This window comes from Elgaria multicarinata, chromosome 23 (genome assembly GCF_023053635.1).
Source record: "Elgaria multicarinata webbii isolate HBS135686 ecotype San Diego chromosome 23, rElgMul1.1.pri, whole genome shotgun sequence".
Classification (NCBI taxonomy): Eukaryota; Metazoa; Chordata; class Lepidosauria; order Squamata; family Anguidae; genus Elgaria; species Elgaria multicarinata.
The window spans coordinates 8,229,847-8,254,289 of NC_086193.1; the positions used below are offsets into that span (position 1 = coordinate 8,229,847).

The 24,443-nt window shown below is 47.4% G+C and overlaps 1 protein-coding gene across 1 annotated transcript in view; it reads left to right on the forward strand.

Moving 5' to 3' along the window:
- The window catches only part of PLPP2 (phospholipid phosphatase 2), a 36,712-nt gene that overhangs the window by 693 nt on the left and 11,576 nt on the right, over positions 1-24,443 (forward strand). The gene's annotated exons all lie outside the window — the stretch shown is intronic.

Sequence of the window (24,443 nt, forward strand, 5' to 3'; positions counted from 1 at the left end):
AATTTACGCTCCTTCCAAGACTTATACGTCATCTCATTATTTGCTGCCACAGGCTCCGCCTCCTTGCCTTTATTGCTACCAGCTGGGGGAGAATTGCCCCCACCCCCACCCCCAGGAACAAGCCAAGCAGCCCTGTGCTGACCATCTTGTTACCTGTTTATTTCGGTTTCTCCAGCAATTTCTCATCTCACCCCATGCCCTCAACTGAATGAGTTCCCTTGTACTGGGGAGATTCGAACCCGATGCTTGGGAGTAAGTCCTGAATGTTTTCAATTAGACTCCCTTCCAAGAAATAATCCTTCCAATGTGAAACACTGGTATAGTACTGACAGGGTATTCAGAGTGCTTTGCTTAAGCGATCTCAGTAAAATTTACAACAACCCTATAAGGGAGGCCAGTATGATTAACCCAGATGTTGCAGGTGAGGAACTGAGGCTGATAGAACTAGGAGTCCAGCGTGTTTTGAACCGGGATCGTTTTGGCTCACGCTTGTAGCTGTTATTCCAATTTTGGCTTGTGGCCTTTCCACTGTAGCACTAGGGGAAGAGAATTAGGAAAGTTTCAAACCTGGATATGGGGGGGGGGGGGTGTTTGTAGGAAGGGGTCAAAAGTGAGCAGATTATTATTTTTTAAAAATGATAAATGCAGGCTCCCCAAATAAATGTTCCACTACATATTAGGGTGCTTTTGGCCTATTACTATTAGAATTTCAACATTTGGACAAGTGTTTCCAAAAGTTAAGTCACTTTCCCCTCAGTGTCCTGTGAGGTTTCTGGATTGGAACTCAGGACTCCAGCCTATAACAAAGAGTTTTGAATGTCGTTGGTGTCGTCCACAATCAAATATTTGCAACAACAAAAAAGGGCCATTCAAATCTGTATTGCATTTTATCGTCCGTAGGAGGTTTGTGGGGGGCAAATGGGTGTTTATTCCTGGCGGTGTGGATGGATTTGGCACTGATGCGGCAGAAGAGTTGACTTGATCAAGGCTGCTCAGTAAATCGGTAGCAAGGATGGGATTTGAACGAATTGGAAGTGATTAAAAAACAATGTCCGTGCTTGCTCTAGGAAATCAAAGCTAGCGTGTGTACAAGATACATCAAGCAGTTGCAAAACTAAGGTGTTGTGGGGGTTTTTTTAGCACTAAAGCTTGTATTTATTTAACACAGAATACTTTGTTGATTTGGGTAGAGCAGTATTTAAATTTAGTGTCTCTAATGCAGGGCCCTCTCTCTCTCTCTCTCTCTCTCTCTCTCTCTCTCTCTCTCTCTCTCTCTCTCTCTCTCTCAAAACTTTCACAAAAGTCTAGAGGAATTGTGTATGGGTGTGTTACTGAGCGAAGGGGGCGGGGTAGTTGCTTGAAATTCTTAAGGACATAATGATAGCAATTCCTGTCCCCAGCATCTGATATTCAAAGATAGACTACCTTGATGAGTGGAGGTTGAGCTGTCATGGCCAACTGTAGTAAGATAGGTATAATTCTTTTTTTTTCCTCTTTATTTTTCAACAACTTGGCTAAGTGCTGTTACCACTGTCTTCCGTAAGTCAGTTATGGGCACAGTCCCGTGCGTGCTTAGACAGAAAAAAAGCCCTATGACATTTGTCTGAATATACATAGGATTGTGCTTTATGCCTGGATTCTCCAACCTGGTGCCCTCTCAATGTGTTGAACTACAATTCCCAGCATCCCCAGGGACCAAGGCCTAACAAGTTCGACATGCATTCAACAGATGGCTTCGGAAAGGTGGTGTTTTGCCACTCTGAGGTTTTGTGTATGCTAGGACACGCACCCCACGCCACTCCAGGGCTTACACACCCACTGTTAGCAATGAATTGAAGTTTTTAACAAGCATAGGTTTGAACTGCAACAAACAAGTTGCTGTATAGACTTGTGGCCTTCCAGACGTTGGCAGACTATAACTGCCATAATCCTTGGCTATGCTGGGGCTGATGGGAACTGGTGTCTCAACAACATCTGAGGGGCTTAAGCAGGCCAATTCCCTTTCTCCACCCCCTCCGTTTTCTCGCTCCCCACCCCACAAGTGATTCACTCACATTCTGTCTCCCAGTCATAGATTTAATCAATAGACTCATAACAGTCTTCTCAGTTTCTGGTTCCTTCTAACCTTTTTGTCAACCAATTTTTGGGGTTGTTTGTTTTAAAAAGTATACCTATGTTAATTTTCCTATTTGTACACATCTGTCTAGGGACACACACATGCCCAAAGTGTGTGAAAACCACTCCCTTATTCTGGATGGCCCAGTTTCACTTCCAACGTGATAGGCACTCCGCCACCTGACTTTGGTATTAGAAGCAAGGAAAACTTTGTTCCTATGGGAAGTTGGCTATCAGCTACCTTTGCCCTCCAGAAAACTGTGGGTTTATGGTGCTCAAAATACTCACACACACACAAACACACACACACACACACACTCTCACACTCGCCAGCCCTGCTGCTTTTTGCTCAAGGTGGCTGTTATAAGCATTTATTTCCACACCCTTAAAATGCTGGTTGACAGATCATCTGAATAGTACTTTAGGCACATTTAGACAGGGAAAAAGTTCTAAAACTATCAGCATTCCCCAGCCAGCAAAGGCAATGTAGGACTTTTTTCTGTCTAAACATGCATAGAATTGCACCTTTTATATTTCCTTAAACACGGATGTTACTAAAATAGCTATTTCCTTCCAAATAATATAAAAGAGTGTAAGTAAGAAACAAATGTACAATAATATAAAATATACACATCAGCACAGAAAAACAAACAAATACAAAAGCAACGGGCATAGCAAGAACAAATATCGATAATGGTTTTTATGCTTTTGACGGTTTAAATTTTTTGTATATTTGTTTTAATGTTGATCGTTTTAAACTTTTGTAAACCACCCGGAGAGCTTCAGCTATGGGGTGGTATATAAATGTAATAAAATAAATAAAAATAAATAATAAAAATAAAACAAAGCACTCCCCTTATCCCATTAAAGTTTTTTCAACCAGGCCTGCAATCTTGGGCACATGTGTTTGAGAGTAAGTCCCATTAAAGTCAATAGACATGTGTATCATTGAATCATAGAATAGCAGAGTTGGAAGGGGCCTACAAGGCCATCGAGTCCAACCCCCTGCTCAGTGCAGGAGTCCACCCTGAAGCATCCCTGACAGATGGTTGTTCAGCTGCCTCTTGAAGGCTTCTAGGGTGGGAGAGCCCACCACCTCCCTAGATAACTGGTTCCATTGTCGTACTGCTCTAACAGTCAGGAAGTTTTTCCTGATGTCCAACTGGAATCTGGCTTCCTTTAACTTGAGCCCATTATTCCGTGTCCTGCACTCTGGGAGGATCGAGAAGAGATCCTGACCCTCCTCTGTGTGACAACCTTTTAAGTATTTGAAGAGTGCTGTCATGTCTCCCCTCAATCTTCTCTTCTCCAGGCTAAACATGCCCAGTTCTTTCAGTCTCTCTTCATAGGGCTTTGTTTCCAGACCCTTGATCCTCCTGGTTGCCCTCCTCTGAACACGCTCCAGCTTGTCTGCGTCCTTCTTGAATTGTGGAGCCCAGAACTGGACGCAATACTCTAGATGAGGCCTAATCAGGGCTGAATAGAGAGGAACCAGTACCTCACGCGATTTGGAAGCTATACTTCTATTAATGCAGCCCAAAATAGCATTTGCCTTTCTTGCAGCCATATCGCACTGTTGGCTCATATTCAGCTTGTGATCTACAACAATTCCAAGATTCTTCTCATTTGTAGTATTGCTGAGCCAAGTATCCCCCATCTTGTAACTGTGCATTTGGTTTCTATTTCCTAAATGTAGAACTTGGCATTTATCCCTATTAAATGTGTAGGATTGTGCTGCAGGCCTAAACACACTTCCTTGGAAGTAAACCCCACCGGAGTCCGTGGGAGTAGATATGGACTATAGGTTAGGTCCGTTGGTTGGGGGAAGGAGAAGAGTGGGTGAATTTATGTCAGCCTTAATGGATGTTTGCCCGTTGGCTTATTGATGCTGTATGGATTGGGCCCTCTGCTTTGGTATTGCTGTTCTTTGAGGCTCAGCTAGTTGCTTTGTAACCCACTAACTACTAGATTGGAATAGCTTCTAGCTGGGGAATGTTGGGCCTTTTTCGGTCTTGCTACCTAAATATATTAGAGCAGGCCATTGGTTAGCAGATTTCAGGCTTGTGAGTTCTGTTTTGCTTTTTACTAGAACTCCAAAACAGACATTTCTTTAAGTCCATATCTAGCAGCTACTCCTTTCCCCCTTCCATTTTTACTCTAGAGTAGGCACAGTTCCCCCCCTCCGCTGAATCTTCGAAGCCCCCTCCCCACCCCATGCTAGGGTCCGGTCCAGATCAGGTCCCCTGCATTTACTTTAGAGTAAAAATGTAAGGAAAAAAAGACCATCCTTCTACATACAGATTTAAGTACTGCCTGTTTTGTTCCTTAGAATTAAAGAATTCTGCGCCCAGGAATTTGTTTTGAGTAACCGAACAGTACGGAACTCACACAGACATGAACACACACACACACACCCCCCCGTTACCCCACGTTTTCTTCATTTTAGCGGTATAATTTGAGCAGGGGAAGGTGTCCTGGTGCCTTCTAGATGTCTTTGGACTACAGCTGCCATGAGCCCTAGCCAGCATGTATGATGGTCAGGATAATGGGAGTTGTAGTAGTGGCATATCTCCAACCCAGGTGCGGAGGGTGGGCCATGTGGGTTGCTGTAAGATACTGGGATAAGATGGGTTTTCTTCTGACGCAGCAGGGTTCGTCGTAGGTTCTGTTGTCCTCCTTGGGCAAAATTGAATGTTGGGTCAAATAAAGATATTCCTGAAAGTTGAGTGCACAGGGAAAGTCAGGGCGTGTGGTTCTATAAATACTTGCCGGATGTGTGGGCCATTTGAGTGCTCTGGGCTTAGAATACCTTCGACCGATCCATTAAAGGTGCACGTGTGTGTTTCGTCCTGCATCGGGACACGGTCTTTATTTGGAACCCGACTGTCCACTTGTGCGTGTGGTTTTTCTGTTTTGTTTCTCTGAGCGATGGAGTCGGTGGAAGTGGGGGAGCAGAGCTGGCTGAAGGAGAGATTAGTGGACGCTATAAGGAAATACATATCTGTGCGATAACATGATAAAATATTCTGTGACCTGTATGGATTGTGGAAATTTGCATACAGCTGTTCTGTGCACATGTGCTTTCTTAGTATAATTTATTCTGCATTCCCTACTTATGGGGAGAAGCCAAAAATTATGCAGAAATGGAAGCTATATGCTCTATGGCTATATGCCACCACCACTATCAGAGGCAGTATGCCTCTGTACACCAGTTGCTGGGGAACATGGGCAGGAGGGTGCTGTTGCACTCGTCTCTTGCTTGCGGGTTTTCTATGGGCAGCTGGTTGGCCACCGTGTGTGAACAGAATGCGGGATGTGATGGACCCTTGGTCTGATCCAGCAGAACTTCGTAAATTCCTGCTCCCGTTACTGGATGTCTTTATTAGCCTCTTACCAACTTTGCCTACACCACACGCACAGCCATGAGGACTAGAGGATTGCTCAGTTTTACCAGGTTTTGCACCCAGAAAGAAATATGGTGGGGAGGGGGTTGAAGATCTCTGCTGGGTGACCATGTACAGGTCACCTTACTTCCAAGTGACCGGCCTCCTTGCTAATTTTCTTTATTTTAGAGACTTAAATGGTGCTTTTCAAAATAACAAGATTTTCCAAGGCAGCTCGCAGTAATAAATAAATAAATCTTAGGGTTGTTGTGAAGTTAATTTGTGGGGGTTTGAAGGAGGTCTGCCACCCCAAACTCCTTTGAGAAAGGGTGAGATACAAATTCTAGTAATTAGTAATAATATTAAGGCTGAAATCTTTAATTGCACTTACCTGCCAGGGCAGAGGATAAAGGTGCTCCATAGAAAGTAACGGGACTTACTTCCAAGTAAGCATGCCTAATAGTGCTACGTAGATCTATATTAAAGAAGCTAAAAGACAGGCTTTTAAAAAGAGGTTTTGAATGTAAATCTTTGTAAAAACTGCACCTGACAAGCACAGCCTGAGAAGAAGCATCCTCTCTTCTCATGCAGAAGGGGATGCTTCTTCTAAGATGCTAGCCCCTATGATATACTCCTGCCTCAGCTTAAAAACACCAGGACTATGTCCTTCCTCGCCCTAATTCAAAACTCTTGCTTTAGTCAGATATAAAGTTATTTGACAAATTAATAAAATCTGTTTGACCAGCTTGATGCTAAGCATGTCAGTTCATAAGAAAGCCCCGCTGAGTGATTTACTCCCAAGTAAGTGAGCCTAAGTTGCTGTCAGCCCAGTTTGCTCTTTGCTGACACACAGCCCTTTTCCGGCCTGGTGCCCTCCAGATATTTTGGACTCCAACTACAGGGAGCAGACTGCGTCCCTGAATCTCCCCACTTACTCTTAAGGGAAAAGGTTTAAGTCATATTATCTGGGTTTGGGCCATATGTGGTCTAAAGGGACCAGTCCTGCGTCCGGGTGGGGTTTATTTTGTGCTGCGGCTGAGAGGGTTGCCATAGGCTGCTTTTGCAATTCCCATGTGGCTTTGCTCTTAATAGCAGTTAGAAGTACTTTGGCTGGGCAGGTATGGAATGAAGAAATTCCACCTGGATTGAGTAATGTTTACAGCCCCTTCCCTCTGTCATGTGATTTCTTTCTTTTTTTTAAAGCGAGTGGAAGTTGCCTCACTTTAAGAACTTGTTTATGCCTGAACTATTACGGGAGGGACAGTCTAAAGTCCCAGCTGCCTGTTCCTTATCCTTTAGGCCAGGGTCGGCCACTAGGCTGCCTGCTTGCCAGGTGTGGCCCCACGCAGCAATTTAATTTGGCCCTGTCAAATTCTATTCAATTTTTTAAAAAAGTTGCTCTTTTTATTTATTATATTTCTAAACTGCCGAATAAGTAATGTTCCCACTAACAAAATGATTCCACACCTATGCTAGAAATCCCTTCCCCTTTTCTAAAGTAAACACGTTTTCCTACCAGCAGCTGAGATTGCTGTGAAATAGGGTTTGGTGGGTGCTGAGAAAACTGGGGCCTCAGAGGAGTGGTTTAGTGTGTTAGGGCTCAGGCCCACCTGTACCTCATCCTCCGACCCATGGGGAGGTGGTTTGTCCATTCCCAGCCCTCCTCCCTTCCTGTCAATATTTAGACTGTAAGATCCCTGGGGCAGCGCGCGCTCTCTCTCTCTCTCTCTCCCCTTTTTGCTTATGTTGTGCCAGACAAATCTCATTTGAGTTTGTCAAAGGCAGCTTCCCTCCAGAAGGGATCTTTGAGCAATTAACTCCCAAGTTAATTCTTGGGAGTTTGTTTTATACTTACAACAACCCTGTGAGGTAGGTTTGGCTGAAAGAGCAGCTGGCCCATGGCCGAATGGGGACGTGTAACCAACTGTCCCCAGCCCTCCTCCCAGTCATGACACCAGTAGACCTTGACCAGCCTTGATGGGATTGGGGAGATTATAGAGCATCACCAGACGACCGTTTTATTGCACACACACACACACACACACACACACACACACACACACACACACACACAGTCTTTTGCGCATCCTTTACACAACACCATCGTCTCCTGCTCCTTCTGGAAACCCGATTTCCCCGTCTGATGACGCTCAGTGTGTCCCCTACATATACAGATGCTAGCCACCTCCGCTTTAATTCCAGTTAATTTAAAATTGCCACCTCTGATCTAAAGCCTTAAAAATAATTAAAATCCCTCTCAACAGCCTTGTGAGGTGGGCCTGTACTCCCATTTCCTAGCTGGGGATGAGAGGTCAACAGAAGCTGCATAATGACAGTTAAGTCTCGACTGCAGCTTCAGAGCTGTGTTTTCATGCTGGCTACCCGGGCAAGTGGTTCCTTAGTACTGCGGGGCTTTAATTTTGAGACTGTGCCTTTTGGAACATCAGCCCTGACTAAATGATGAGGCTACTTATACAGGGGCAGTATAGTTCTGAATGTTGGCTTGAGCAACTTTCCAGAGAGACCTCTTTGACTGCTCTTAGAAAGGAATGTGGGACTATATGGCCCATTGGTTGGGTCCTTTCATAGAGTCATAGAATAGTAGAGTTGGAAGGGCCCTATAAGGATATCGAGTCCAACCCCCTGCTCAGTGCAGGAATCCACTTTAAAGCATCCCTGACAGATGGCTGTCCAGCTGCCTCTTGAAGGCCTCTAGTGTGAGAGCCCACCACCTCCCTAGGTCACTGGTTCCATTGTCATCTTGCTCTAACAGTCAGGAAGTTTTTCCTGATGTCCAGCCGGAATCTGGCTTCCTGTAACTTGAGCCTGTGATTCCGTGCCCTGCACTCTGTGATGAAGAGATCCTGGACCTCCTCTACGTGACAACCTTGCAAGTATTTGAAGAGTGCTATCATGTCTCCCCTCAATCTTCTCTTCTCCAAGCTAAACATGCCCAGTTGTTTCAGTCTCTCCTCATAGGGCTTTGTTTCCAGACCCCTGTTCATCCTTGTTGCCCTCCTCTGAACACGCTCCAGCTTGTCTGTGTCCTTCTTTAAGTGTGGTGCCCAGAACTGAACACAATACTCAAGATGAGGCCTAACCCGTGCCAAATAGAGGGGAACCAGTACTTCACATGATTTGGAAGCTATACTTCTATGAATGCATCCTAAAATAGCATTTGCTTTTTTTGCAGCTACATCACACTGTTGTCTCATATTCAGCTTGTGATCTACAACAATTCCAAGATCCTTCTCGCTTGTAGTATTGCTTAGCCAAGTGTTGTAACTGTGCATTTGGTTTCTTTTTCCTAGGTGTAGAACTTGGCATTTATCCCTATTAAATTTCATTCTGTTGTTTTCAGCCCAGCGCTCCAACCTATCAAGTTCACTTCTATCTTCCAGGGTATCCCACCCAATTTTGCGTCATCTGCAAATTTGATAAGTGTTCCCTGCACCTCCTTATCCAAGTCATTAATAAAAATGTTGAAGAGCACTGGGCCCAGGACTGAGCCCTGCGGTACCCCACTCGTTGCCTCTCCCCAGTTTGAGAAGGTTCCATTAATAAGCACTCTTTGAGTCCGATTCTGTAGCCAGCTGTGGATCCACCTAATAGTTGTTCCATCTAGCCCACTTTTAGCTAGTTTGTTAATCAGAACGTCATGTGGTGCTTTGTCAAAAGCCTTGCTAACGTCAAGATATATTGTTTCCACAGCATTCCCGCAGTCCACAAGTGAGGAATGAGATCAGATTAGTCTGGCAGGGTTTGTTCTTGACAAATCCATGCTGGCTTCTTGTAATCACTTCATTGTTTTCAAGGTGCTTGCAGATTGCCTTCTTTATAATCTGCTCCAAAAATTTTCCCAGGGATGGATGGTTCTCAGGTTCCTCCTTTTTGAAGATAGGGACAACATTAGCCTTCCTCCAGTCATCCAGCACTTCTCTCGTCTTCCATGATTTCGCAAAGATAATAGACAGTGGTTCTGAGAGTTCTTCTGCTAGCTCCTTCATTACTCTAGGATGCAGTTCACCAGGCCCTGGAGATTTGAACTTGTTCAAAGAAAGTAGGTGTTCCTTGAACATTTGTTTATCAATCTCAAACTGCAATCCTTCCCCTTCAGCTTGTACTTTACTTTTTCGGTGTGTGTGTGTCATAATCCTGCTTTTGGGCGAAGACAGAGCCAAAGTAGGAATTGAGCATTTCTGGCTTTTCTTTATCATTCGTTATCAATTTGCCATCCTCATTAAGCAGTTGAACCACCATTTCTTTCCTCCGTCTTTTACTACTCACGTATCTGAAGAAAGCCCTTTTGTTGCTTTTAGCATCCCTCGCTAATCTCAGCTCACTCTCAGCTTTAGCCTTCCTGACGCCATTCCGGCACTTCTGTGCTACCTGTCTGTACTCTTCTCTTATACCCTGACATCCCTTCCATTTCGTATATGTATATTTTTTCTTTTCAGGTCATCTCTAAGCTTTTTGTGGAGCCGCATTGGTTTCTTCTGTTGTCTTCTATCTTTTTTCCTTGTTGGAATTGTTTGTAATTGTGCCTTCAAAATGTCCTTTCCCCGCCCCGTTCTTACTCCAGTTTTTTTTTAAAAAAAGCTTAAGTGTGAACCCAGTTTGACACTCCTCCCCTCTTCCATTTCTTTTTGAGCGTACTGTGGGCTCCCTTAGCTTAATTTACCATCTGGCCTGTATTTTAAAAATCTTTCCATTTCCTCCTCCACTGCAACATAACCATCTATGTTTAAATGCTTATTTTGTTTCTGTTTTTTTCCCTGCATCCCATTAAAGAGACATAAGAAAGACTCTGTTAAGGGTCAGGATGCTTTTATTTTATCTTCTTTTTTAGCTCTCCCAAACAATCAAATGACCCTCTCCGCCCCGTAGGAAATGGAGAAAGGCTGAGAATAGCCATGAACAACTCCGTAATTTTAAAAAAGTGCCCTTAAAAAAGAGCTCCAAGGTCTTAATTTCCAGCAGCGTCCACCTCCGTCGCAGGATTCGCCTCCTCTCCAAGTCGCCACACACCTAAATCTGGTGTAACCACAGGTGGACAGTGACGACAGAGTCCCTCGTTTGGGTCTGGCTTCCCTTTTGGGTGTCTCTATTTTTAGCTTGGTTGCAGATTAGGATGCAAATGACAGCCTAAAATGGCCTGTAAATTAGGATTTCTCTCTTTTTCTAGTGTGTGTATCACACACACACACAGGGATAATAGGGACTGTAGTCCAACACACATCTGGACGATGCCATGTTGGAGAATGCCATGTTAGGGGGAAAAGAGCTTTTGTTTAGGGTCACTTTCAGGCAGGAGGGAAACCAAATATTTTCTATGTGCAAGAGTGAAGAGATGTACATATCTTTGGGGGCCAATGGATGGTAGGTTTGGGGCAGACGAAAGGAAGCACTCCTTTTGCGCCACACATGACAACTAGCACAATTCTATGCATGTCTTCTTGGAGGTCTCCTCTGAACGAGCGATTTATTGTACGCTTGTGATTGGCTACCCACAAAAGTTTGCAGGACTTTTAAATGATGTCGCCAACGACCAGGACGTTTCCCATGATATCTCTTGGAAATTCCTCCATGAAAAGAACCATTATTATTATTAGTAGTAGTAGTAGTATCCCACCTTTTGCCCAATACTGGGTCTCAAGGCGGTCTTACAAAGTTTAAAACATACATTTTAAAACCTAGGAAAAGAAATGTAAAAATAAAAAAAAGTTTAAAATACACAACAAAATTATAAGTCATTAACATAGATGGAGGACCAAATTACTCTCCAAAGGCCTGCTGGAACAAACAAGTTTTAGCCTGCTTCCAAAAGCCCATCAAGGAGGGAGCCAGTCTAGCTTCCCCGGGAAGAGAGTTCCAAAGCACTGGAGCAGCCACCGAGAAGGCCCTCTCCCATGTTCCTACTAAACGCACCTGTGAAGATGGTGGGACTGAAAGAAGGGCTTCTCCAGAAGATCTTAAAGCACGGGCAGGCTCATAAGGGAGAATACGGTCTTTTTAAAGTGATCATATCCTGAAAAAGTGGCCTATTCTACCGTTAGATGTCGCTGTCTCAATGGAACTGAACGAAGGGGAATTATTCAATCGAACCACGTGGTCACCCCTCTCCACCCATGTAATGCAGCCCATAACAATCATGTCAGAAAGCAGGAAGCAGAAACACTCTGGGTAAGCAACACAATTTCCATTTAATGTAAAGACTCCCTGAGTTTAACAGGGCTTTCCTCCACATCAGTGTGTGTAGGATTGCTACCTGAGTTAAGGAGTTACGTCCTGCTGGCTGCAGCAAAATGTGGCTGCAGCCAGCAGGAACAGCCATAAATCAGTAGTGCCTGCAAAAGGTTCCAGGTCCGATCCCAGCATCCCTTTTTTCTGAAACTCTGGAGAGTTGCAGCCAGTCAGTGGAGACAGTACTAAGCTAGAGACGCCGATGGTCTGTCATGGAGTAAGTCACTTTCCTCTGCTCCTAAAGCAGTTTGCACCTGTAGCAGAATGGGGTGACTGAGTAGACCATAACAATTCACCCTATTATAGACTCATAGAATAGTAGAGTTGGAAGGGGCCTATAAGGCCTTTGAGTCCAACCCCCTGCTCAATGCATGAATCCGCCTAAAAGCATCCCTGACGGGTGGTTGTCCAGCTGCCTCTTGAAGGCCTCTGGGGGGGGAGAGCCCACAACCTCCCTAGGTCATTGGTTCCATTGTCGTACTGCTCTTACAGTCAGGAGGTTATTCCTGATGTCCAGCCGGAATCTGGCTTCCTGTAACTTGAGCCTATTATTCTGTGTCCTGCACTCTGGGAGGATAGAGAAAAGATCCTGGCCCTCCTTTGTGTGACAACCTTTTAAGTATTTGAAGAGTGCCCTCATGTCTCCCCTCCATCTTCTCTTCTCCAGGCTAAACATGCCCAGTTCTTTCAGTCTCTCCTCATAGGGCTTTGTTTCCAGACCCCGATCATCCTGTTGTTTTCAGCCCAGCACTCCAGCCTATCAAGATCCCTTTGAAGTTTGTTTCTGTCTTCCAGGGTATTAGCTATCCCACCCAATTTGGTGTCGTCTGCAAATTTGATAAGCGTTCCCTGCACCTCCTCGTCCAAATCATTAATAAAAAATGTTGAAGAGCACTGGGCCCAGGACTGAGCCCAGCAGTACCCCACTCGTTACCTTCCCCCAGTCTGAGAAGATACCACTGATAAGCACTCTTTGAGTCTGATTCCATAGCCAACTGTGGATCCACCTAATAGTTGTTCCATCTAGCCCAGTTTTAGCTAGTTTGTTAATCAGAATGTCATGGGGCACTTTTTCAAAAGCTTTGCTTTCTGTACGTTTTGGGTGGGGCGGGTACTGAGAATTCCTCGCAAGTAGAAAATCAACACTTCAAGGAATGGGCTGCACTGACATCAGTACCAACATCAGGTATGGTCGGGAAAATGCCGGTGGTCTTGCAGGGCCCACTGCCTCCCCTGCTGGAGCCCCCACTGCAGCTAATGTCTCTTTCTCTCCACTCCCCCACTGAAGAAAGGGAAAAGGGAGATCTTCCTTTTTAATTAGCATGCCTAATGACTTCCCTCTCTCTCCTTCCTGCACTTTGAACCGGTTAGGTGAGTTTCCCCGAGGGCAAGAACATGCATTAGCACAAGGGTTGGGCAAACTCTAATGAAAGTGGGTGGGAAGCTCTGGAGATCTGTTGATACTCGGAGTCAGAGGCCCGGTGACCGAATTCAAAACCTGGAAGTACAGAAAGGAGCAGTCGGATAGATTCAGTTGAAGGAGAACTAGGTTCCATTCCAATGTTTTCTGCAGGTGAACAGCCGTTTGCAAATCCTTCTCAAATCTAGAATTAAACAGCTAGCTTTAATTTTAAAAGTTCCTAGTCCTCAGGGTTATACAGATGAGCTTTAAAAATGCAGGATGCAATGCAGGAGGAATAAAACAAGAAGAGTTGCCATGACTCAATGACTCAGAGGGTGGCGACGGTGGAATTTCACTGCTCTTCTTCTCTTATCCTTAGGAAGACAAACAAGAAGATTTTTTTTAAAAAAATGGAATAAACAGTTGCCAATGAGTAACCATGTAGGATTAATAATCAGATAATGTCAAATCATTGAGTTTTTATTTTATTTTTTTACTCTTATTTTTTTAATCGCATGCTTCTTCCAAGGAGTAGTATACATAGTCAAACCCTGCCCATGTTTCCATTTTTGCCTTACAACAACCCCACAAAGGAAAGGTAGGCTGGAAGACTGCGAGATTCCCAAGCTCTGAGTAGGAATTTGAACCCAGATCTCCTCCGTCTGGCAGCCTAACCACTACACCACACTGTCTGTGCCTTGGAGTGGATGGAGAAGTTGACTGCTTCAAATTGTAAAAAAAGATGACACCCACATTCATGTAAGAACTGGCTTGCAGAGGATCTCTTCTCGATCCTCCCAGAGTGCAGGACACGGAATAATGGGCTCAAATTACAGGAAGCCAGATTCCGGCTGGACATCAGGAAAAACTTCCTGACTGTTAGAGCAGTACGACAAGGGAACCAGTGACCTAGGGAGGTGGTGGGCTCTCCCACACTAGAGGCCTTCAAGAGGCAGCTGGACAACCATCTGTCAGGGATGCTTTAGGGTGGATTCCTGCATTAAGTAGAGTGTTGGACTTGATGGCCTTATAGGCCCCTTCCAACTGTGCTATTCTATGATTCCATGAAATCAGCAAGTCTACTCAGCATCCTGTTCCCTAGAGTGGAGGCCCACAAGCAGGGCACAAAGGCAACCACCCTCCCCCTTTGTCCATCCCCAGCATCTCAGATAGACTGCACCTCTACACGGGGGTTCCATTTAGATACTCATCGCCCCTAAACTGCTATAATCGATTGCTCTTTATGGCAAATGACCTTGTGCAGATGCCATTGTGTGTGGAGTGTTGTCTAGAGCAGTGGCTCCCAACCTTGGGACTCCAGAAGTTGTTGGACTACAACTCCATCACCAGTATGGCTGATCATTAGGATTGACGGGATTTGTAGTCCCAACAACATCTGGAGACTCAAGGCCCTGGTCCACAGTGTACCTGGCCTGTATTTGAAACCCTTCAACGTCGGATCAAATGGTTGCAAATGTTTTTTTTTAATGGGTTTCTTTAAAGAAGAAGAAAAATTGTGCTACTACAAAAAGACAAAAGTTGGCTCATATCTCTAAAATAATGTTATATATTGTGGATGGTTGTGGGTGCTCGCTTCTGATTAAAGCGTGGTGTAAAACCATGTGTGTATGCACACCTAGGCAGCAAGAAACCTTTCTTATCAGATGACACTATGATGTTCTGGGCTCCACAATTCAAGAAGGATGCAGACAAGCTGGAGCGTGTTCAGAGGAGGGCAACCAGGATGATCAGGGGTCTGGAAACAAAGCCCTATGAAGAGAGACTGAAAGAACTGGGCATGTTTAGCCTGGAGAAGAGGAGATTGAGGGGAGACATGATAGCACCCTTCAAATACTTAAAAGGTTGTCACACAGAGGAGGGCCGGGATCTCTTCTCGATCCTCCCAGAGTGCAGGACACGGAATAACGGGCTCAAGTTAAAGGAAGCCAGATTCCAGCTGGACATCAGGAAAAACTTCCTGACTGTTAGAGCAGTACGACAATGGAATCAGTTACCTAGGGAGGTGGTGGGCTCTCCCACACTAGAGGCCTTCAAGAGGCAGCTGGACAACCATCTGTCAGGGATGTTTTAGGGTCGATTCCTGCATTGAGCAGGGGGTTGGACTCGATGGCCTTGTAGGCCCCTTCCAACTCTGCTACTCTATGATTCTAAATTAAAAAAAAGATAAATTCCACAGAAAATACAAAATTTGGATTTGAATAAACCCTGCAGTGACAGAAAAAAAGTTTTAAAGAACATATTAAAAGCAATCTTAACATAGTAATCCAAATGTAAATATTTCAATCAACAGGGGAGGGGAATGTCCAGAAAATGGGGGAGGGACAGACAGACACACACAGGTTTTTATGGATATTCCTGACCTTTTGAGATGGCCCAATCATAAGCAACCGCAATTCCAAAAGCCACTGTGTGTACTTTATTTTTTTTATTAATTCCTTCGGATTGTATGCCACTTTTCTCGTGTAGTTGTCATTCAAGGCAACTTTTAACTATCTCATAAAAAGCTCTGGGTAATGAAAGCAGCCTAGTCTTCCTCCCTCTCTGCCCCACATTCAGAGGTGTAGCAGGCTGTTCCTAATGTAGCCAAGGAAGCAGCAACTGCACATGGAAGGGAAGTGATTGGCAGGCTCAAGGAAAGTCCAAGGTTTGCAGAAATGGAAAAAAAGTCTTTATGGACAAGGACACCCCCTCCCCCCAGGGTCAGGCTGAGGAGGACCAAGTGAGCTTGGTGGCTGCAGGATGCTTTGTGTGTGTGTGGGGACAATCAAAACAAAACAGGAGTGAATGGGATGGAGTATCCTAAACAGAAGTGCTTTGCACTGCAACATTTGGTTGCAGGTCTCAGTTGTACATAAATAACACCCAAAGCAGCGGTTAGGTCAGCTTTCCCCAACCTGGTGCCCTCCAGATGTGTTGGACTATAACTCTCATTCCCAGCCCGCATGACCACTGGCTAACACATCTAGGGGGCCCAACCTGAGACCCAAAGAACAAAACACAACCGGGAAAGTCCATTTAGCTACAAAAGGCCTGAGTGAATGGGGGCCGTTTTGGCACTTGTAGGATGATAACAAGGGCGGCCCTCAAGAAGGAGTTCTAAACTTTAGGGCCACCACTGAAAAGGGCCTTTCTGCCTGAGCTGGAACAGGGCTGCTGGTGGCGATCTCCTCAGCCAGGTCAGGGCCATGCAAGAGATTTAAAGGGACTTTAAAGGACACCCCCCCTTCCCAGTGTTTTGAGTTGGTGTCCAGCAGAGTTTTTTAAAAGCAAATTTTCCAACTGCAAAAATGCCCTATCAGACATGATCGCACTCTTCAAATACTTAAAAGGTTGTCACACAGAGGAGGGCCAGGATCTCTTCTCGATCCTCCCAGAGTGCAGGACACGGAATAACGGGCTCAAGTTAAAGGAAGCCAGATTCCAGCTGGACATCAGGAAAAACTTCCTGACTGTTAGAGCAGTACGACAATGGAACCCGTGACCTAGGGAGGTTGTGGGCTCTCCCACACTAGAGGCCTTCAAGAGGCAGCTGGACAACCACCTGTCAGGGATGCTTTAGGGTGGATTCCTGCATTGAGCAGGGGGTTGGACTCGATGGCCTTGTAGGCCCCTTCCAACTCTGCTATTCTATGATTCTATGACCACCGAAGCCAAACACGTTATTTCTCTTTCACAATTGGACAGATGATCACCAACACTAGTAGTGCCTTAAATTTAAAGACAGATTGACAGGGCCGTACGGGTACCCAGGAAGGATGACAGACCAAGAGAAACACACCACTGTCACAAGCCTTGGGAGGCAGAGCAGTCCTGCCCTACAGACAACCTCCCAACCTGAAGTAGATGTTAACCAGCAACATTACCCCCCATTTCCGGACTTGTCCGAGGGAAACCAGACATACGGTCACCCTAGTACACAGGACAGAGACACAGACAGAGGGACCAGACCCTGCAATAGACCCAAGTGCCAACTCTGCCCCCACGTCTATTCAGGCAACTCTGTCACAGGACCCAACAACATCAGTCACACCATCAAGGGCTCTTTCACCTGCATCCTCCAACGTAGTATATGCCATCATTTGCCAGTAATGCCCCTCTGCACTTTACATAGGACAAACAGGTCAACCTCTGCACAAGAAGAATAAATGGACACAAATCAGTCATAAGACAAAGCAGAACCCAGAGGCCTGTGAGTGAACACTTCAACATTCCAGGGTATACCATTGCTGATTTGAAAACCACCATGTTACAAAAAGTACACCACAGAGGAAGAATCCAATGAGAAACCGCTGAACCAATGCTGTGAGAATGGCTTTTGAGTCAGTTCCTGAGCAGACAGGACGAGGGAGACCGAAAAAGGTTGACGAGTCTCCATTTCCTCTGACCTCCTGCAGCAAAGAGGCAATTTAAGAGTGGTTCAGTTGAGGAGGACTCTGATGTAGGTAAAGTGAGAATCCTGGAAGCTTTTGTGTAAGGACACAAAATAAGATGCGTTTAGCTGTTAATTTTTTGTTTGCTTATCCCAATACAAGCCTGGTTTAAGGAAAAGGTCAGACTTTAGAGCACGTTGCAGACATATAACCCCCAGTTCAAAGAGAATGTTGCTAAAGGACGATGTTCCAGGTTTCCAAAACAATTTTAAAGTTCCCCCACTGGAGCCAACAAAGTGGTGGAACAAAATCTGGTGGCAGAAGTGCAAGGCCATAATTGCATTCTGTGATTGTTTCTTTTGCCTTTTTGGTCGTTTTGGCACCCAGACTTTATAATTCTCTTTATGCTTTTGGGGTGTGTGTGTTCACGTTCAGTAATGGCTGAAAGGAAGGGACAGCAGTGCCTCACAGGATGGGTCATTGTCAAGTTACATCATGTAAAACCTGTCACTAGAGATGGACAAGATACCAAGGGCAGTTCTGCAGCACATGTTGAGCTTCAAGACGATGGCATCCATAGTTCCATTTGCTCTGGGAGAAGGGGACATTGCAGCAACCAGGACAATGCAGAGGTTCGCAAAGTGGGCAGTACCACCCCCTTGGGGGCGGTGGGATTGCATAGGGGGGCATTAAGAGGCAAGGGGGCGGCAGGAGGCGCTAAGAGGCAAAGGGGCAGCATTCGAGGTGGTCTTTTCTGAGAAGCGCCTCTCCAGAAGGTCTTAAAACTCAGGGACAATTTTATGGGAGAAGGTAGTTTGGTCCCAAGCCATATAGGGGAAGAATCCACACATGTATTAATACCATTTAAGAAGAGTCCTTTTAACGGTGAATTTAAATGTTTCAAAAGCACCGAAATGCTAATGAAGAGACATACCCTGCTTGGTGTGCCCCACCACGCCAGCTGTAAAACAGGCATTCACTCTCTTTTCCCTCCCTCCCTCGGCAAGCCTGTGGTGGGTGCTTCCCATTTAAAGGGGCCACGTACAACACGGCCCCTTTTTTATTCTCACTCAGCCCAGGCGCCCAGACCAGCAGAATCCAGAGGAGCGCAGCCCCTTTAAATGGGAAGCACCTGCCCCAGGCTTGCCAAGGGAGGGAGGGAAAAGAGAGCGAAAGCCTCTGTTTGCAGCCGGTGTGGCAGAGCACACCAAACAGGGTATGTCTCTTCATTAGCATTTTGGTGCTTTTGAAACATTTCAATTCACCGTTAAAAGGACTCTTCTTAAACGGTATTAATACATGTGTGGATTGAGGAGAGTCTTGTTGGCAGCACAGCTCCGGATAATTGATGGATCAAGTTTATCAATTATGTTTAATTGAATAAACTAAAAAAAGTAATTGGATTTTGAATAAATATTCAATTAATTGTTACTGTTTTGAATTTTATTGTTATTCTCTTCCTTAGTGGATCATTGAAAACTGCTATTCTGAATAATGATTTTTATAGTGTAGGGTAGGGGGCACTGGGCATGAGTGTGTGGAACCAAGGGGGCGGTTACCTGTAAAAGTATGGGAACCACTGATGTAGAGGTTCACAGCAGTGGCAACGCCGTGGACCAACCACAGACTACTGCCATCACTATTGGAGACATGGGATCATTGTCAAAATCATTGAAGGGAAAAAGAACTACTGTAAAGGAAGAGCGCCCAGCAACCAGCTGGCTTCTTGACTGGATTTAGCACGGATCCCCAGGCACAGACACTCACGGCTCACACAAAATGAGGTTTAAGACCATTTATTAGGAAAAGGGTAGGAATACATGGGATTAGCAGAATAAAACTATAAAAGTATGCATAACAGTGTAAGAACCCAGAGCAAGCAAGCTAAAAACTACAACTACAATTCATACGTCACCCCAGACCGATCTCAGCCGACGACCCCCCTGTTCCCTTCACAGAGATATCTTTATACTATTCTTTTTCACTCCTTCCCCCTCCCTTCAGCTTTGATGCGTGGAGCGTCTTCACACCTCCGCCCGGATGGTTAATCACTCAAGGACAAGCGGACAGTTACAATCAGCTTGGCTCCAGTCTTCTCCCCCTGGTTCTTATCTCCCTTCCTATGGAACCATAAAATTCATAAATTAAAAGACATGCCAGCCCCAAGGTCCAGTTTAACCCTCGCCTTACCCTTACACCTCCCCCCTTAAGATGGAATTTCTAGAAACTTCCATCCTACCTCCCATTGTCATTCCCCAGTTTACACATTGACCCCTTTTTCCGTTTATTTTCTTTTTTGCGCCCACACAGGGGCAGGGGTTTTTCACACCTCCCCTCTCCCTCTCGCCCAAAGCTTCGGGACCACCCATCCGCCACGACATTTTCTTTGCCCTTGATATGGGAAATGGTAAAATCATAGTCCTGCAACGCCAAGCTCCATCTTAACAACTTTTGGTTGGTATTTTTCACCCGGGATAGCCAGCACAGCGGGGAATGGTCGGTTTGTATTTGGAATGGCCTCCCCCACAGGTACGGGCGTAATTTCCCCACTGCCCATACAATGGCCAAACATTCCTTTTCGATGGTAGCCAAGGCCCTTTCTCGCGGCAGCAATTTCTTGCTAATGAACGCGACTGGCTGAAGCTGCCCTCCCTCTTCTTCCTGAAGCAGCACCGCCCCCAACCCTGCTTCGGAAGCGTCCGTTTGCACCACGAACGGCCGATTGAAATCGGGCACCCGGAGAATTGGAGCCCGCTTTAGTTTTTCTTTTAACCCTTTGAATGCCCACTGGCAAACTTCTGTCCACTGTACCCTCACCGGCTGCCTCTTCCTACACAGAGCAGTCAGAGGGGCCACTAGCTGGCTAAAGTTGGGAACGAATCTGTGATAGTAGCCCGCTAGCCCCAAGAAGGACTGGACCTGCCTTTTCGTTTGCGGGACAGGCCACTGTTGGACTGCCTCCACTTTGGCCTCCAGGGGCTTTAACGCTCCCTGCCCTACCCGATGTCCTAGATACGTTACTTCCCCCTTTCCAAATTGGCACTTGGAGGCCTTCACGGTTAGCCCGGCCTCCCGTAGCCGCCCCAGCACCTGAGTTAGATGTTCTAAGTGCTGCTCCCAGGTGTCACTAAACACCGCCACATTGTCCAGGTAAACACACGAAAAAGCCCCCAATCCCTCTAAAACCCGGTCCATTAGTTTCTGAAAGCCTCCTGGAGCATTCGAGAGCCCAAATGGCAACACTGTGAACTGGTAGTGCCCCCTAGGGGTGGAAAAGGCAGACTTCAAGGCAGCGTCCTCATGTAGCGGCACCTGCCAATATCCCTTGGTTAAATCCAATGTGGATATGTATCTGGCTTTCCCTAGTGTTTCTATTAGATCATCCGTACGTGGCATGGGATAAGCCTCCACCGTGGAAACACTGTTTAGCCTCCTGAAGTCCACGCAGAAACAGATCGAGCCATCTTTCTTCGCCACGAGGACGAGGAGGGAGGACCAGGGGCTGTGGCTCTTTCTAATAACCCCCATTGCCAACATCTCCTCGATCTCCTTGTTCACTATCTCTAACTGCCTGCCGTTCAGTCGGCGGGGAGGGGACTGGATCGGTGGGTGATTCCCTGTGTCAATGGAGTATGTTGTCAGGGATGTTCGCCCCGGCAACCCTGAAAACAGCTCCTCAAACCCCCTTAGACATCACTTCAGCTGCTCTTGCTGTGTCTGGCCCAATTCCTCCGGTATCTGAATGTCAGCCAGCCCCTCCTTCCCCCGATAACCAGCTAAGACGTCCATTCCTGCCTCTCCATCTAGTGGGTCCCCCTTTCCCACCTGGCATACCCGAACGACTTGCTCCTGAAACGGCTTTATCATGTTTACATGATACACTTTGGAGCAGCGTTGGGTGGCGGGGTCCTTTAACAGATAATTAACCTCGTTTAGCTTTTTCTCCACCACCAGGGCCCCCTCCCATCTGACTGCGAGCTTTTCCGGCTTCAGTGGTTTTAAAACCAGTACCTTGTCTCCCTCCTGGAACACCTGCTGCCGTGCCTTCCTATCATACCACCCCTTCTGGGCTTCTTGGGCTTGGGCTAAGTTCTCTTGAGCAGCCTCTCCTGCCTCCCTCAGCAAGTTCTGTAATTTTTGCATGTACACTACTACTGAAACAGGAGTGAGATTGGTCCGCCCTTCCCACCCTTCCCTCAGCAACTTTAGTGGGCCTCTCAATTCCCTCCCGAACACCAGCTCGTTCACCGAAAACCCCAAGCTATTGCTCTTAGCATCTCGGGCAGCAAAAAGGAGATAGGGTAGGGCTTGGTCCCAATCCGCTGCATGTTTAGTGGCGTACGCCTTCAGCATTCTCCCTAGGGTTTGGTTAAACCGCTCTACCAGCCCGTTGCCCTCATGGTGGTACGCCGTGGACGTACACTGCTGCACTCCCACCAACTTCCATAGTTCCTTCAGCAGCTGGGACATAAACCCCCCTCCCAAATCATGTACCAGTACTTTGGGGACCCCCAAGCGGGTAAAAATTGTCATCATCGCCTTTGCCAACTGCGGAGCGGAGATCGTAGCCAGGGGCACCACCTCCACAAACCGGGTGGCGTAATCTACCAGTGTTAAAATGTATTTCTTCCCCGACCGAGTGGCCGGGCTGAACGGTCCCAAGATATCCACCCCCATTTTTTCAAACGGCACCTCTGTGATGGGGGAAGGACGAAGTGGGGCCTTAGGGTGATCCCGGGGAAACCCTACTCATTGGCAGGTGTCACACGTGGAGCAGAAGCCCCGTACTTCCTGGGCTACCCCCGGCCAGTAAAAATCCCAGCTCACCTGCTCCAGGGTTCGGTGGATACCCAGGTGTCCTCCCCACAGCAGCTCATGGGCCGCTTCTAGTACCCTTCCCCATGCCGACTGGGGTACTACCAGTTGTTTCCTCTCTATCCCCACCCACCTTTGGGCGAGAACAGCCGGTACAGCAGCCCTTTTTCCCAGGCAAACACCGCCGTGCCCATCTTTCCCCGTCCCTCTGACGGCCCCCCTGCCGCCTCCCGACACCCTTGTAGGGTGGGATCCTGCTGAAGTTCTTGGCGGAACTCGGGGGTGTCCAGGCCCTCTGGGGCAGGACCTCCTCCCTCTCCTTCAGCTTCGGGTGACTCGGATAAAGGGGCATCCTCCTTTTCGCTCCCCGGGTCCTCCCTCCGCTTGGCGGCTTTTCCCCGAGTAACCACGGCAAGTTGTGTGACTTTAATACATAAGTCATTTCCCAGTAGGAAAGCTGGCCCCTCGGTATGTGTGAGTATAACCAGTTCGCCCCTCCACCCCCCGGTACTCAATCTTTACTCGAGCCAGCAGAGCCTCGAAAGGAGGTGCTCCGTACAGGGTTACTGTCACAGTTCGGCCCGAAAGTTTCTGTCCCGGCTTGAGCAGGCCCACATGTACGCTGCTCAAATCCGCGCTGGTGTCTCTTTGAGCCTGCACCTGTCTCCCATCGACCACCACACACTCACAGAATTTCTTCCGACTCCACTGGAGCTGCGCCGGGGTCACCAACCGCATAGCGACGGCTGAAGAGGAACCTGGCTTCTCCGGACCTGCCGCCGCCTTCGCTACTCCGGCTGGCTCGGTGCTCATGTACTCCCACTCCAGGTCAGCAACTTCTCCCTCACTGTCGTCGCTCCAATTCGACAACGGAGAGGCCGGTGCTGGTGGGGCCGCCGCCGCTCACACGACCGGCTGCGGAGCTGGGCCACCGCTCCCCCCCGCCTGCTTTGCCGCCAGCATTCCCTCTCCAAGTGCCCGGGCTCCTTGCAGTACAAGTACCCCCCGCTCGTTTGGGGCCCCGCTGCCGCTGACGAAGCACTTCCTTTTTCCCTGCGATCTTTCCTGGGCCAAGCTGCCTTCTTCTCCGCCGACGTTCCACTGGGGCGCCGCTCTGGACCTTTCTCCGTCACCCGAGGAGTCCCCCCAGCGCCCTTCCGCTCGAACACCTGCAGGCGGTCCGCCATCTTGGCTGCTTCCATCGGCGTCTTGGGGTTCTTCTCCCCCATCCAGGCATCATACTTCTTAGGGAACTGCCGATAGAGTTGCTCCTTGGCCATCAGATCCTTGGCCGCCTTGAGGTCGCGGACTCCCTCTGCCTCCATCCAGGCCTCCATTGCCGTCAGCATCCATGTAGTGAACGCCGCGAAGGTCTCCTTCGGGTTCCTGGTAAGCTGCCGAAACTTTTGGCGACAGTGCTCTGCCGTGAGGGCATACTGCTCCTTTGCCACTGACTTGAAATGCCCATAATTGTGCCACAGTTCCCGAGGGATGGTGGCTATCATCTCTCTCAATGTCCCGGAAACTTGCGGACGCAGCAGGCTCATCATCTGGGTGGCCGGGACCCCCAACTCGTCACAGGTATCCTCGAAGAGCACCAAGAAAGCCCCCACATCATCACCCTCCTGGTACACCGGGAACGCCCGCCGGTCAAATCGGTTCCTTGACGATCCCGCCGGAGATTGACCCCGGGTCCCCTCTCTCTCCATCTCAACCACCTTCAGGTGGCGGGTCATCAGCTCCAAGCACTCCGTATACATTCGCTGCATCTTCCCCTCATTGTTCTCCTCCTCTGCCTTCGCGCTTGGGCCCTTTCTATCCAGCGCCCCCTGAGGGTGAGGGACCCCTTGAGATTGTGGGATCTGTACGCTTGGGCCATTTCCGTCCATCATCCCCTGAGGGAATGAGATCTTAGGCCGAACGTCGTACCACGCACTCTCCTGCCCTTCGCTTGGCGTCCAGAGCTGTGCGGAATGTCGTCTCCGGGCCCTCTCCACGGAGCTAGGCGTCCCCTCCACCACCCATTCAATAGTGGCTGGGATGGGATCCCCTTCCACCCCTTCCTGAGAAGTCACCCCCAACAACTCCACACCA